Source organism: Apis cerana, linkage group LG3 (assembly GCF_029169275.1).
Source record: "Apis cerana isolate GH-2021 linkage group LG3, AcerK_1.0, whole genome shotgun sequence".
In the NCBI taxonomy this organism is placed as follows: Eukaryota; Metazoa; Arthropoda; class Insecta; order Hymenoptera; family Apidae; genus Apis; species Apis cerana.
Window position 1 is genome coordinate 7,520,001 of NC_083854.1, and position 13,133 is coordinate 7,533,133.

At 41.6% G+C, this 13,133-nt stretch overlaps 1 protein-coding gene across 8 annotated transcripts in view; it reads right to left on the reverse strand.

Annotated features, from left to right (window-relative positions):
* LOC107998190 (protein gustavus) overlaps nt 1-13,133 on the reverse strand; it is a 215,902-nt gene that overhangs the window by 139,417 nt on the left and 63,352 nt on the right. Inside the window, exon 1 of one of the 8 annotated variants that reach the window (XM_062072609.1) lies at nt 7,040-7,101. The exons of the other annotated variants lie outside the window; for them this stretch is intronic. The gene's annotated coding sequence lies outside the window, so the exon portion shown is untranslated. Of the gene's footprint in view, nt 1-7,039; nt 7,102-13,133 lie in introns of those variants that run through there. 8 annotated transcript variants of the gene reach the window in all.

The following is a 13,133-nucleotide window of genomic DNA, read 5'->3' on the forward strand; positions in this document are numbered from 1 at the left end:
AATTTTTAACCGACTACTCTTTCAACTCGACTCGAACTTTATCAAATTTGAAAAGAAAAAATGAGGATAATATTCGAGATGCGTATTCAACTCGGGAGTAAAAATTTTTTGAATAAATTGTGTCAAAATTGTGGCGGTTAAACGGAGACACAAATAAAATATGTCGGACTCTCGTATTTCAAAGTTCGAAAACCAGTTTGCATACGAATGCTCCGCAAACATGGAATACGAAACACGATCTGTTATGAGTGCGATAATCGATTACCACCAAGTGAATCTTTCGTGTCGAATTTCACTCGGGTTCGTGAGTATCCGGTGTACACGTTGAATTCGATCCCATCGCTATCGTTCGAACGAATTCTTTTCCAACTGTGAGTAACTTCCTTCGCTTTTTTTAGCATTCTATTTCCGATCGTAATGACGTCATATTATGTTGCATAGCCTGGCGAGAATAAGAGAAGAGAGAGAAAGAGAGAGAGGGGAAGGGAGGATTAAATCGGATAATTTGTTAACTAATAAAATGGGGGCGTTGATAGATAGTGCAAAATTTACGTCGTTACACGGTCCGCATTGTCTATTAAAACATAATGGACCCAAGAGACGCGAAGTTTGCGCTCACTTCGCGGAACAGGCACAAGTTCACAGTCTTAACTTTGTTCTAACCAATTACAGTCCACCAAGAGAGACCCTCCCACCTTCCGTGTGTTCCCCTCGACTATTGATTCCCCGTTTAACGATTGATTCAGATCGTTTCGCCTCTCCACACGTTCAACTCTCTTCACCGCTCTTTTCAACATATTTCGCCTATAAGATTCGATATATTTCTCATCGACGAAAAACGGACGTTACTTCCCCCGCGCGTAGAAATATCGATCCGAGACTTTTATTTTTCTTTAGTGTATACTTGATAATCATTACGTACAATTACGTTGTAATTTCAAAACTAATGTTTCTGATGATCAGATAATCATCGCGTGAAAGTTTGGAAACTTAAACAAAAGGGGAAAACGATACACGGGTTTAATTGAGATATTTCAAAGATCTCGAGGATATCTCGCTTCATAATGACGTTTGACATTTCATACGTCGCTGTGACAAACGTTTCGAAATTTGATGGTATTCAACAGTCCCTACGCGTATGAATATTTATTATTTTATTTTCGAGGAAATGATTCGTAAAATTAATATGTTATATAATCGGTATCTTTTACCCTGTTGTGTCAATTTGAAGCAACAACAATGGGGGAGTTAAGTTATAATAACGTTAAATTACGAGAACGAGAGATGGATGATAGTTTTTCCCCTTTTTCGTGCAACCATTCACGTGGAGGAGCCACGTTCAACGGGATTAGAAGAGACGGGTTCTTTTTATCGAGACATAAAATCCTGGTTGTCGTCGAAGCCGGAGAAAAGACGAAGAAGCTTGGACGGACGTGGAGAACGAATCGATCGAATTATCAGCGGAGAAGTGTAATCCAACAAGAGGAGCTGGCCACGGTGAAAGAAATTTCTCAAGCCTGGCTCGCGATGGTCGACGATCAATGCTGTATTAAATATGAAGGGAGAAAGGAAAAATAGATTCGATACTGGCCTTTCATCGATATGTACGCGTAGATGGATGGGAATAGAAAATATTAGTCGAGCAAGAAAATTCGAAAGTTGGAAACACAATTAATTATTTTAACCATTGAACGAAAGCCGGATTGACAGGGAACGATATTAATCGACACGTTCCAAGTGATTTTAGAACGAAACTATTTCCTAAACATCAAAAGCTGGTACAATTTTCATAGCTATTACAATTCTGTTACTTATTCAGAATTTTGAAATCGATTGCCAGAGCATGTTAATTTGATTTTCCTTCTATCTATGTAATCATCTTTGACTATTTTTTATTTAATCACCACGCTTACAAGGACACACATGTACGCGTTTTCAACCCGCGACCATGAAGCTGGAAGAGAAGAACGAGAAGAAATAACAAGTTCGTTGTCACGTTCCGTTCCACGATCTCGAATCGTGGCTAAAATCCAAGCCGAAAGAAAGAAGAATCCGTCACGAATCCGTGGGACATCGGGTAATCGTTCGTTGAAAACGCAATTTGAACACGAGAGAATGAGGAAACAGAAGCGGCGAAAAGAAACAAGTCTTCTTCCCCCCCTCTTCCGAACTAAACTCGACCCGTCCCAGATTTCTCCGACGGATAGAACGTTCGGATCATCCGTTCCTTAATTCTTCTTCCATCTTCTTCCATCTTCTTGGTGCAACGCTAAGATCTGACGTAGTACAACGAGTGAAATTTCCTCGAACGTCGCGTGACGCTCCAATGAAACGGTATAATAGTAGTAGTAGTAGTTCCTCTCCCGACGATACGATCTTCCAGTTCTGGTTCACGACGTCGTCATCGTCGTCGTCGGATGGTATCGCATCGACACGCGATAAAAATTACCGGACGATAACTCGAACTCGAGGATGGTTAGTTAGAAATCTGGGATCTAGATAGAGAGAACCGCGATCACTGACGAAGAAAAATTGGCACGCGAGGAATTCGAGGCGGGGAGAAACAGGATATCCGACGATTACACGCGAGAAGTTCTCGACCTTGAAGCCCCGCTTCGTTCCTTCTCGAGATATTTCAACCACCCCAACGCACTTTTACCCAACCCATGCTACTATTTCCCGAGCTGTGCTATTTCGACCCGACAATTTAACGCCATTAGACGCCACGGGCGGAGACAAAAAGTGGACCCGCTCTTGGCAGTGATTCTCGACGAAGGAAGGACAGGAGGAAGATTCGAGAAAGAGAGAGAGAGAGAGAGGATTGAAAGACGTTTTCCAAGCAGAGTAAAATTTAACTTGCATCGATATCGACTATTTTCGTACCTTTTGTTTCGGTTTGGTTCGGTTCTCCATCGATGGGAGGGGGACGAAAAATTTTCTGGCACCGGAGTGGAGGCGAGTCGGTTAGAGAGGAAACAATTCGGTTGGGCCAACTTTGTTTCGTGAGTTCTCGTTGTAAACGGAGGTAGCAAATCGGAAAAGAGGGGGTGGGCGGAAGCGGAAAGAATTCTGTCGCAAAGGGTTTTGCCACGAGTTCCACGTCTGTCTTGGAACAAACCCTTGGAACAACAACTCGGATCTTCTAAACCCGAATCCTCCTTTTGTTTTCGAAGCATCGACGCAAGTGTACACAGGGGTGTGTATAAGATTCGTTAAAGATCTTTGTAAAGCGAATTTCGAGTTAAAGTTTCGTCCATCTGATTTTTTTGTGGGCGGAGAGTTGGAAATTCGTCGACGCGACACGTTCTGAAAATTATTAGAAACTGTAAAACGATAAGTCAATACGCACGTGCTAATTATACCTTTTTATATATTCAGAAATAACGTCTATAATACGTAGTTATTTGAATATTTTAAAATATATTACAATTTTTGCATTACGAAACAAGGTTAGCGTATACTTTTACAAGTGATATCGATATATATTGAACTCATAAAGTCTTATAATCTCCAGAAAATGGAGATTAACCAATCAAAAAAATAAATTCAACTCATTGACAACTTTCTTTACATTCTTAAATACAATTTCCAATTTTCGTCGATGCATATTCTACGATGCAACGATATTTCTGCTCGTCGTCGAGAAATAACGTAAGCGGAAATTGGAATACCAATATAGAAACATCTGGATGGAGACGGATAACACTCGACTCGAAAACCAAACACGACGTAAGAAAAACGAAGCAGGAATGCGCGAAGGATCATCTGTTCCGTGTCGTCGAACCGATGTCACTCGTGATTTCACACGACAAACGCAGAGAGACTATTTCGTAGACCGAATCTCTAGCCGCGCATCGGGAGAAATTCCCCTGATTCGTCATCTTCGCTCCAATCTTCTTCCCGTCGCCGTCAATCTTGGCCGCCGATCGATCGATCGATCGATCCACAGATGCTCGAAAGTGTTAACCACCTGTGTATAAATCTACACACAGCTGTTGCGCAACGGATCGCTCTTAATCTTTCTCGACGTTTGCGAATTTTACGCGTCGATTTGTTCGATCGTTGGAAAATGAACAGGAAATCAACCGTGATCATCCAGAATATAAATGTTTTTTCACACGCGATGATAATTCGAGTACGTATATATCAATCGTTTACCTAGATTTTCTTCTTTTCCAATATTCAAACTGATACTGTTAACTTTTCAGACTGGAAGGAATCGTGACACAAACTCGAAACTATATACCTTTCGAATTCCCTGAGAGAATAGATGTTAAGACCACGATCCGAATTAAAAACGTGCTTAGAAACGTATCTAAGAAAAAAAAATCAACCATTATGCTCGTACGCATATATATATACGGAAGACTGGACGTAATCATCGTGATGTAAAATCACGAGCGACCTCGCGAGCAAAATTGTGCTCCATTGGCCGATTGGCCAGCTGAATGAAGGTGTCCGATATTTCATCAATGGTTCCAACAACGCGCGAGCGCGGCGTGTTGTGCCATCGACAACTGGCGATCATTTATTTCGCAGTATCCAGGATGAAAACGTCCGCTGCACACACGATCGACGACGACGACGACGACGACGACGACGACGATGACAATGACGTTCAGGCTGGCATCGTCGATCCACGAGTTATTTAATCGAAAATATTATCGAATGATGTGTCGGGAAACACGCGATTGGACACTCGATTGGGGATAAATTGTAAGAGGAGGGAATGAGCCTTTTGTAGTTTCGTTTAATCCCCTCGCTAATGAAGTACGATTGCAGAACGCGATTCGTGAAAGCGGGATAGAGAGAGAGAGAAACGGTGTATATTCGAAGAATTTATCCACCCATCCACGATGATACGGGATTATGAGAAGCTCGAAAAATCGAAAATTCGTCACTGGTTCGCGGTATTCGGGGGAAGCCAATCTCGAAATGTCGCTTCCATTTTCGAAATCCTTGGCAATTTCCACATTGTCGAATCACACGAAGCTGATTCGATCCAATTTCTCTTCGGTCTATCTCCATCCGAGTATTGGATGCTCTACATTTTCGAAATACCTTCTTTTTTTTTTTTTTTGAGGAGAGAAGGATCCAACTCGTTTCGGAGTTATTGCCCCGCTTCTCCCGGCTCGCGAGACACTTTCGGGAAAGTGGATCATCTTGAGAGTCTATCTTGACTACTTTTAAATTTTATAACACTTTTAGAGAATATACTTCTCGATATACTTCATCCCACCTCTTCCAAAAATTTTCCCTCGAGAAAATTTACATTCTAGACAGAATCAAAATGCAGAGGATTTTAAAATTCTAATCGTCGATGCTCGAAGCGATCTGCCTCGTCGCACAGAGCGCGAAGGAGGACTCGAGGCAACTCGATCGATGTAACTCGGTTTCGCGTTCGCCGTTGGGAAACGTGGAAAAATAAATGTTGGCTCATCTCGATATCCATTCGCGTTATCACCGGGGCTAACGGAATTGAAATCGAGAGGAAAAAAAAAAAGGAGAGAAAAGAAAAGAAAAGATTGATTTTTCTCTCTCGGCCAAGAGAGATCAGAAGCGAGGCGTTAACCGGTTATATATAGCGCGGACCATTTATTGTTTGCGTTTCTACGTGTGTCTGGTTCCTCCATAAGCCGTTACATCCCGCATCCGCGTCTTCTTCCCGGGACGCTCTTTAATTTATCGCCCTTTTACTGTAAATGCACGGCAGCCCGCTTAAATTTATCTATCTGGTTTTTAAAGGGTGAATATGTACCGCTACACCAACGATATATACAGTATCGCTTGTCCAGGGAGCTTCCAATAATCCTGGCAAAGCCCCGGGAGGATTTGTCCAATATTTCAGCCTGGATGGCACAAGATAATAGAGATGTTAGGTCGGGCCGCCGCGGATCGGACCAAAGTGAATTAAATTCTTTGATCTGACAATAACCGTTCTTTGATCAACCTTCTATTTCGCGATTATCCTAATCGTTCGTCCAACGCGCCCTCTCCTCCTTCAAAGTAGTTCTCTTCCTCTTCCTCTCTCTTTCTCTCTCCATATTTCCTTTTGTCGTCTTTTCATCCGGTCCCGTCGATTGCACAATTTCGGAAAAAATGAAGGAAAGATCACGATACAAACGCGAGTACGGAATTGGATCGTACGAAAACCGGATCGATCGATTTAAAATTATTTTACGGGCGTTTCGCGTCGAGCACATTTCGACCGTTTATCTCGCCGTTTATTACGCGGCAAGAACCGTAAAATAAAATAAAATAAAAGCGAGATTTTACGACTTGATAAAAACCACTTAACGAAAGTATTAATTACAAAGTTTGCGAAGTTATCGCGCGACAAGATAGCGATACGGGGAGTTCCTCAAAAGAGCATAACGCAACGAGTTCTATGTTAGGTGTAATAACGATTTCCTCTGTTTGGTCAAGGTAAGAAAAATCTGGGAAAAGATATCTTGGGGCGAAATAAAGATAATACGTTCACGTTTCCAACATTTTAAGAAATGTAATAATTGCAAAAAGGAAAAATTAGACAAAAAGTTAGACATTCTTAAAATCAACGATATATTTGGATAGAAATTTTTTAACTTTACACCGTTTTTGTTCTCGCGATAAAGATTGCACGATAACACCTAAAAATTGTTCACGGGAAAAGAACATTCAAACATCTGCCTGAGTTGCTATTATTCCAGCTAACTGTACTATTTAAAACGATCTCTCGAGCTGCGATTCTTTCTCTTCAATTAAACCAACTAAGAGAGAGAGAGAGAGAGAAAGGAGAAAAGTAGAAGGCGAAACGAGCCTCTCTTCCGGAACAATAGCAATCTTCGAGCTCTCGAAACGAGAGCGAAGTTTCGCAGAATTTTCTCCCCAGATTTCCCTCCTCGATGGAGCGTGACACCGAAACATCCGCTTCAACCGCGTGCGCGCGAAAAGTTAAACAGTTTGCCTTGGATGATGCTGTCGACGCGATTGTTATATTACTACACGCGCGAATCGCGTAACCGCACGATATCCGCAACAGTCGCAATAACATACTTACTTACACATACACGGTTGTACGCAAAATATTCTAGGATGTTTATTGAATTCGCTCGAAAATTGTGCACAACAATCAGATATTGTTAATTTCGCGTTATATACCCGCGATAAGGAAGATATAAGATAAGAAAAAAAAAGGTAAGACATCTTTCAAAGGAACGATTACGAAGAAGCCAAAGAAACGCGAAAATTGATAGGTAAACAAAAAACGTCAAATGAGGATTATTTGTTAAGTTGTTAAGCTGTTTAAGATTGAGCCTATCTCCGTTCCACCGCACGATCGCTCTGTCTCCGTCTCGTTTTATCAAACTTTAATTACTTGTAATTTAATAAATAAGTCGGAAATAAGATTCGTATCGATTATCCTTCAAAGGTTTCCCGCCAATATATATGTTTCTTTGTTCCTCGAGTAAAAAAGAGGGATTTCGCGTGGAAATGAAAAATAAGAAAGGTCAAATGTATCGATTTGTCGCGAAATATCCAAGTTTCATTTAGAGAACACGCGAGGATGAGTGTACGTTGATTTTTCACACGTAAATACTTTTATATATATATGCATATGTACGCGTGTGTGCGTCCACATCGGTGCTCCCTCTCTCTCTCTCTCTCGTCTACGATTAATTAATGAGTCGGCGTGTCGCGCGTTACAATCACGGTCGGGTTTGTAATCGTGGTGACATAACCGCGTCGATTCGGCCTCGATAATTAATCGGTGGAGGAAATTACACGTGGGACGCGCGGGGATGTCAACCGACGATCCGGACCAGATTAAGAGAGTACAAACGTATCGATAACAGATATCCAGATTACGACGCTTCCCGTGTTTCCACGATTCCTCGAGTTCATAATTCTCGAGATGATTGAAACTTGATTCTGGAAATTTGGGGATTGAAAAAATTAGATACATCTTGAAATGTCGACTATCCGTCGGAACCCAATCACTCAGCTACGTACGTTAAGTGGAAAATAATTAAAATGTTCTGCGCAATTGATTAAAATTTCCTCTTCCTTGTTTTAAATTTAACCGTTTCTCTCGAATAATTTTCAATAGCAAATTTTCAAAAAGTTACTTCAACGGATAAAATCGTGTCGCCGGTCTTGTATACGATTCAGTATTCCGCACTAAATCGCACAAAACAAGTCGCAATCCGAATCAACGTCCAACCTCGGACGGGGACGACACGCGATTACGTCGGCGGATGGGATCGTTAACGAGGTCTCGATAGGCATATGATGTGTATCCAAGGGGAAAAAAGCGCAACAACGTGGCAATAAAGGGTGGTCGCGACGCGAAATAAAGAAAGAAACGTGGAAGCGTGGACGGCGAGAGGGCGAGGCGATAAAAGCACGGGGCGGAAAAGAGGTCGTGTTTCTTCATTCAAGTTCGTTCGGCTTTGTTGACACGGTTGACGTCAAAGTCGCGGCCCTGTTTGCAAGCGGAGAGGCCGGCGTTCCGACGGTCTCTCTTCGAGATGAGAAAAGCTGGAATTTGAATTTTCATTGGCTCCAACCGCCCTCCCCTCCCTCTCCCTTCCCCCAATGTCCTTTACGTCGCGAGGAGAGGCTTAGAAACAAACTCGGAACGACATTCTTCCTCTCGGCGCGGTGCGAATCGATAAAAGGAGCAAACACGGTCCAAGAGCGGAACGGTTGTCGTTGCGGGATGATGATTAATTGGCGCCGTTCGAAAAGCAATAAAATCGGTCGTTCCATTTGTTTCATTAGTTTCCCGGTGTATATTTCGTATTAGTTTTTAGCGCAGCAGGTGCGCGAGTGCGAATTGCTTCATTTTTGCTTCGACTTCGCTTTCGCTCGTAATTCGTCTTCGATGTACGAGTGCGCGTTTATTAGTTTGGAATTTGGATCGCGTTTGAAAACAGATTGAATTATTTGATAGATTTTTCCTTTTTTTGAACAGAGTTTAGAAACGTATTATGGAGGATTTGAGATTATAGTTACGCGCGTAGATGTAGAACTTGGCATGATGCATCGACGCCATATTGGCTTTTTATCTGATTGGACGAGAAGAAGCGTAAGCGGGCGCCAGATTCGAATACCTTTCAGTCAAGGAATACGATAATTCAAATTGAATCGTGATGAATCCAAGCCAAACTCTAAATATAATACGACGAGCAGAGTAGCGAAACTGCTCAAGAGGAACGTAAGAAAAAAATCGCATACCGAAGTAACAGATGAAAAACAAAGTTCCGCGTAATAACAATCTTAGAAACATCAACGATCCGTAATTTATTTTATCCTCAAATACACATTTACTCGTCTTATCTGTATGTTTTTCGAACGCGTACGATTCGATAAGATAAGCAAAACAACAAGACGAGATATTCATCATTTACACGATAGTTTGGAAACTAGAGATGGAAATATTACGCGAGCAAATATCGTAAAACTATCTCGAGGGGAATGCTCGTTGCCATTTCAAACGGCGTTCAAAGACGACTCGGGATGATCTTCTTCCGTCGTCACTTCTCAAAATTCACACGCGATTTGCATACAACCCGATCATTATCTGACCGTCCCGCGTGCTTCGAGGCAGAGAATAAAAAGAAGCAGCGGAGAACTCGCGAAGACACCACCGTAGATCGTAGTGTGTGCAAATGTGAGCGCGAATATTTATACACGACCCTCGATTTCTGTGGCCGTGGAAGAGTAGTGGCCTTGGTATTATTCCGTTCAACGAGGACGAACGAGACGTTTTGCTCTCGCGGAAGAATATTCGCGGAATGAAAACGGTGTCCTTTCATCCCTTTCTTCTTGTTTCAGGCCGGGCGAAAGGTCCCGGACGAAAAGAAGCGAAAATTCGGTCGGAGGTGTTTGATCGTTATTATTAAATTTCAACACAACGGGGAGAGGGAGGGGGTGGTTATGAAATTTCCACCAACGTTATTCTCTCATCAGCAGAATAAATATTTCCCCAGCTACTAGCGACAACAGTTTAATCTCGTTGCAGGAGGGGAGGCGGGAAACTGGTTCCTGGGACACGGAACTTTTCGCGATACAACGCACAGTCGACGAAACAATGAGTGAAGGAGAAAGAGAGAGAGGACAAATATTCCGGGGGAATCGTGATCTCGTATAAATATTTATATAAATGGGTGATTTACTAGGTCGCGAGATGTCGCAAAGTTGGCCTATCTCCACCGTTTACGGCTCTCTCTTCAATGCGATTATCTTACTCTTCCTCGATTCTGTCCGAGTTTTCATTAAAAGAATTTTTTTAGAGACGTTAATAAAGTACTACAGATTCGTCGATCACGTTCTATTATTCGTACTACTTGTTAATAACGAAAAATGAAATTTGATCGATCAAATAATCGAAAAAATGATAAGTGAACTTTTATTTTTAATGCAGCTAAAACATTTTTATTCGTATTGTTCAAGTAGAAAGATATCATACGTATCTATCGTTGAAGAACATTCACTAAGATAGTGGAAATCGTGTCATTGAAGTACTTTTTTTTCGTTCATCATCCCGATATCTCTGTTGTCGAGATACAAACGAGATTCAAACGAAGCGAAGATTATGAATGAATCCGTGGCCTGGTGACCTATATTCTTTTTTCGAAAACGAGTACTACGTCCTTCCAAGAATCGCGTCTACGTTTTTCCCGGGAAATCGCGACTTACTCTTATCTGCAGATTGGAATAGGTCAGTGAGGCGAGAGAGCAAGCGATAGAGATGGTGAATACTTAAAAATTATCCTTCTCTTTACACGACGATATTTCGAGAATCGTATCGAGATAACTTAAAACGAAAAGCGTTTTAAAGAGCAAGCTTTCACGCTTCCAACGATCGCTTACTTGTCGGAAATCAGTATCTTCGAAATTAGGGAGATTCAAATTCCTCTCCTATTTTTAACAATCCGTCTTCTACGGAGTTTTAAAATAAATTTTTCACGCGTTCAGATTTCTAAAAATTCATTCTAATTTCAATTTTAAAATTAATTTTCGTATCACAATTATCTCATATACACATACATTTTCTCTGTTTCTCAGTCTCGTTCCCCGTCCAACATTTCAACGAAGCAAATGGAAAAATGGTCGGACAAGTTCGAATTAAACGGCATGCATCTACGCGAGAAGAAAGAATTAAAAAGCTTTACACGTATCTCTGCCCGACCTCTCACCTTTTCACTCCGATTATCAGACTTATCGATCATTCCGCACAATCGTTTCCGCCGGAAGAAACGTGACTATTATCCCCCTCCGTGAAATTTACGACGTACCTGCCCCTCCCCCTCCACGATACACGACAGCCGCGCATCCCGCAAACGTAATAAAATCGGCCTCTCGACCGTCAGTCGTTCGAATCGCACGTTCGAGCAAGAAACTCGCTCCGATTCCCGGAGGCGAACCCCCACAACCCCCTCCTCCTTTGGAACTTCCTCGACAGATATTGCATAATTATCGGGGAGAGCGTGGCACGTTCTTCCTCTTCTCCCTCGAGAGCCGGCCGAGCTTGGAAACTGTCGTATCCGACAACCTTTGGCAAAAAGCATCGGCAGAAACATGGACGATATCGTGTAAAGAGCGCAATCGTGGGGAACGAGGGAATCCGGTTTCTATTGCTCCGGTAACGAACGTGGTAAAGGATAGGTATGAAAGCTCGTTAGCGAGTAATACAAAGAGCGGGGAGAGAGGAAGAGGGGGAGAGAGAGGTAATTCCGCTGCGAATTTCCTGACCGCCCCCATCTTTTGTGAGCGCACGCTCGATCTCCCTTAATTAATATTTCTGAGCGAAAAATAAAGCGAGTAGAGCGAGTAGAACGGGTTGATTCTAATTCGAAATTGTGCCCGCCAGTTTTCGTGTTAACGCGTCGATGATACGGACTCCCTTCTCCTACTCCTTCTCCTCGATAACGAAAACGCGTTAAAACCGTGGAAAAGTTCCATCGTTTGTCTTTGCGCGGAGGACGTTGAATCTATTTCCGTCCTGTTCGGGCCTGGAGGCGCGAAAAGCGAACAGTGTTTGAGTTCGAGCCATTGATACCGCCCGAGAGAGAAATATACGCGTGATATTGAATTTTTCATGAGCGCTCATGGGGGAGGATAAAGTTTTAAAAAAAGAGTTGCTGCACCGTCGAAATAGTTTTGGCTGGTTTCGGATACAGGAGGAACTGATTCTAGGGGGATACGAATACGAAATAGACGATAATTAATTAAAATTGTATCATCAAATTCGTGGTAATGTGAAAAATTCTTCGTAGAGTGGACGAAAATCTCTTGTTTAATTTAGATTTATAATCATAATTGTAGGATATATAGATAGTTTTTATGATCATCGATGATATTTAATATTAAAACTTTGGCAACGATTTTCTTCTTTCCCCGTTTACAATTTATAAAAATCGTTGCTTATACTTCGTTCCTGTTCTATACATTCTAGGATAAAAATGTCTACATTTTTAACCTACACAGGGCACGAAACAAAAAGATGGCATCCGTTCCGTGTTTTCTGTTCGATCGTTAATGAGCTTGAAAGAAAAAAAAAAAAAAAATAACCCGCACATTGTTCATTTAATTAATTTCCATGTACCCACGAGATATAATAGAAGCGCCTCTGCTCTTCAAATATTCATAATACGTATCCAGATTCTCATAAACAGATTCCATAAATAGAATCTCGTTAACAATTATTGTAAAAAATATCGATGTTCTTTTCTTTTTCTCTCGCGACTTGTACCATGAATAACGAAAGTTATATAAAATATATCGTTTATTATTTCATTGTCGTAAAGAAAAAAAAAAAGAAAAGAAAAAAAGGAAAATAAATCATCAAAAATCCTTACATTATTTCCTTTCCCCCTACATCTATTATACCATCTATAATAAAAATAGATTCGTCCTTGATAAATCTCAATTCCTTTTTTTTTCAACGTCAATTCCATCAAATGGTGGAAACCTCTCGTTTCGCCCCCTCGTTAAACAAATTCGCTTCGAAGGGACGAATTTCAGCGATGGTCGCGTGCCTCGAAAGTTAGTAAGAAATAATCATTTTTTCTCCTATACCTTCGCCCCCGACGACCGTGAAGATATCGAGCGACAGTGATTTACGAGACCTATCGTTCGTTTACGAG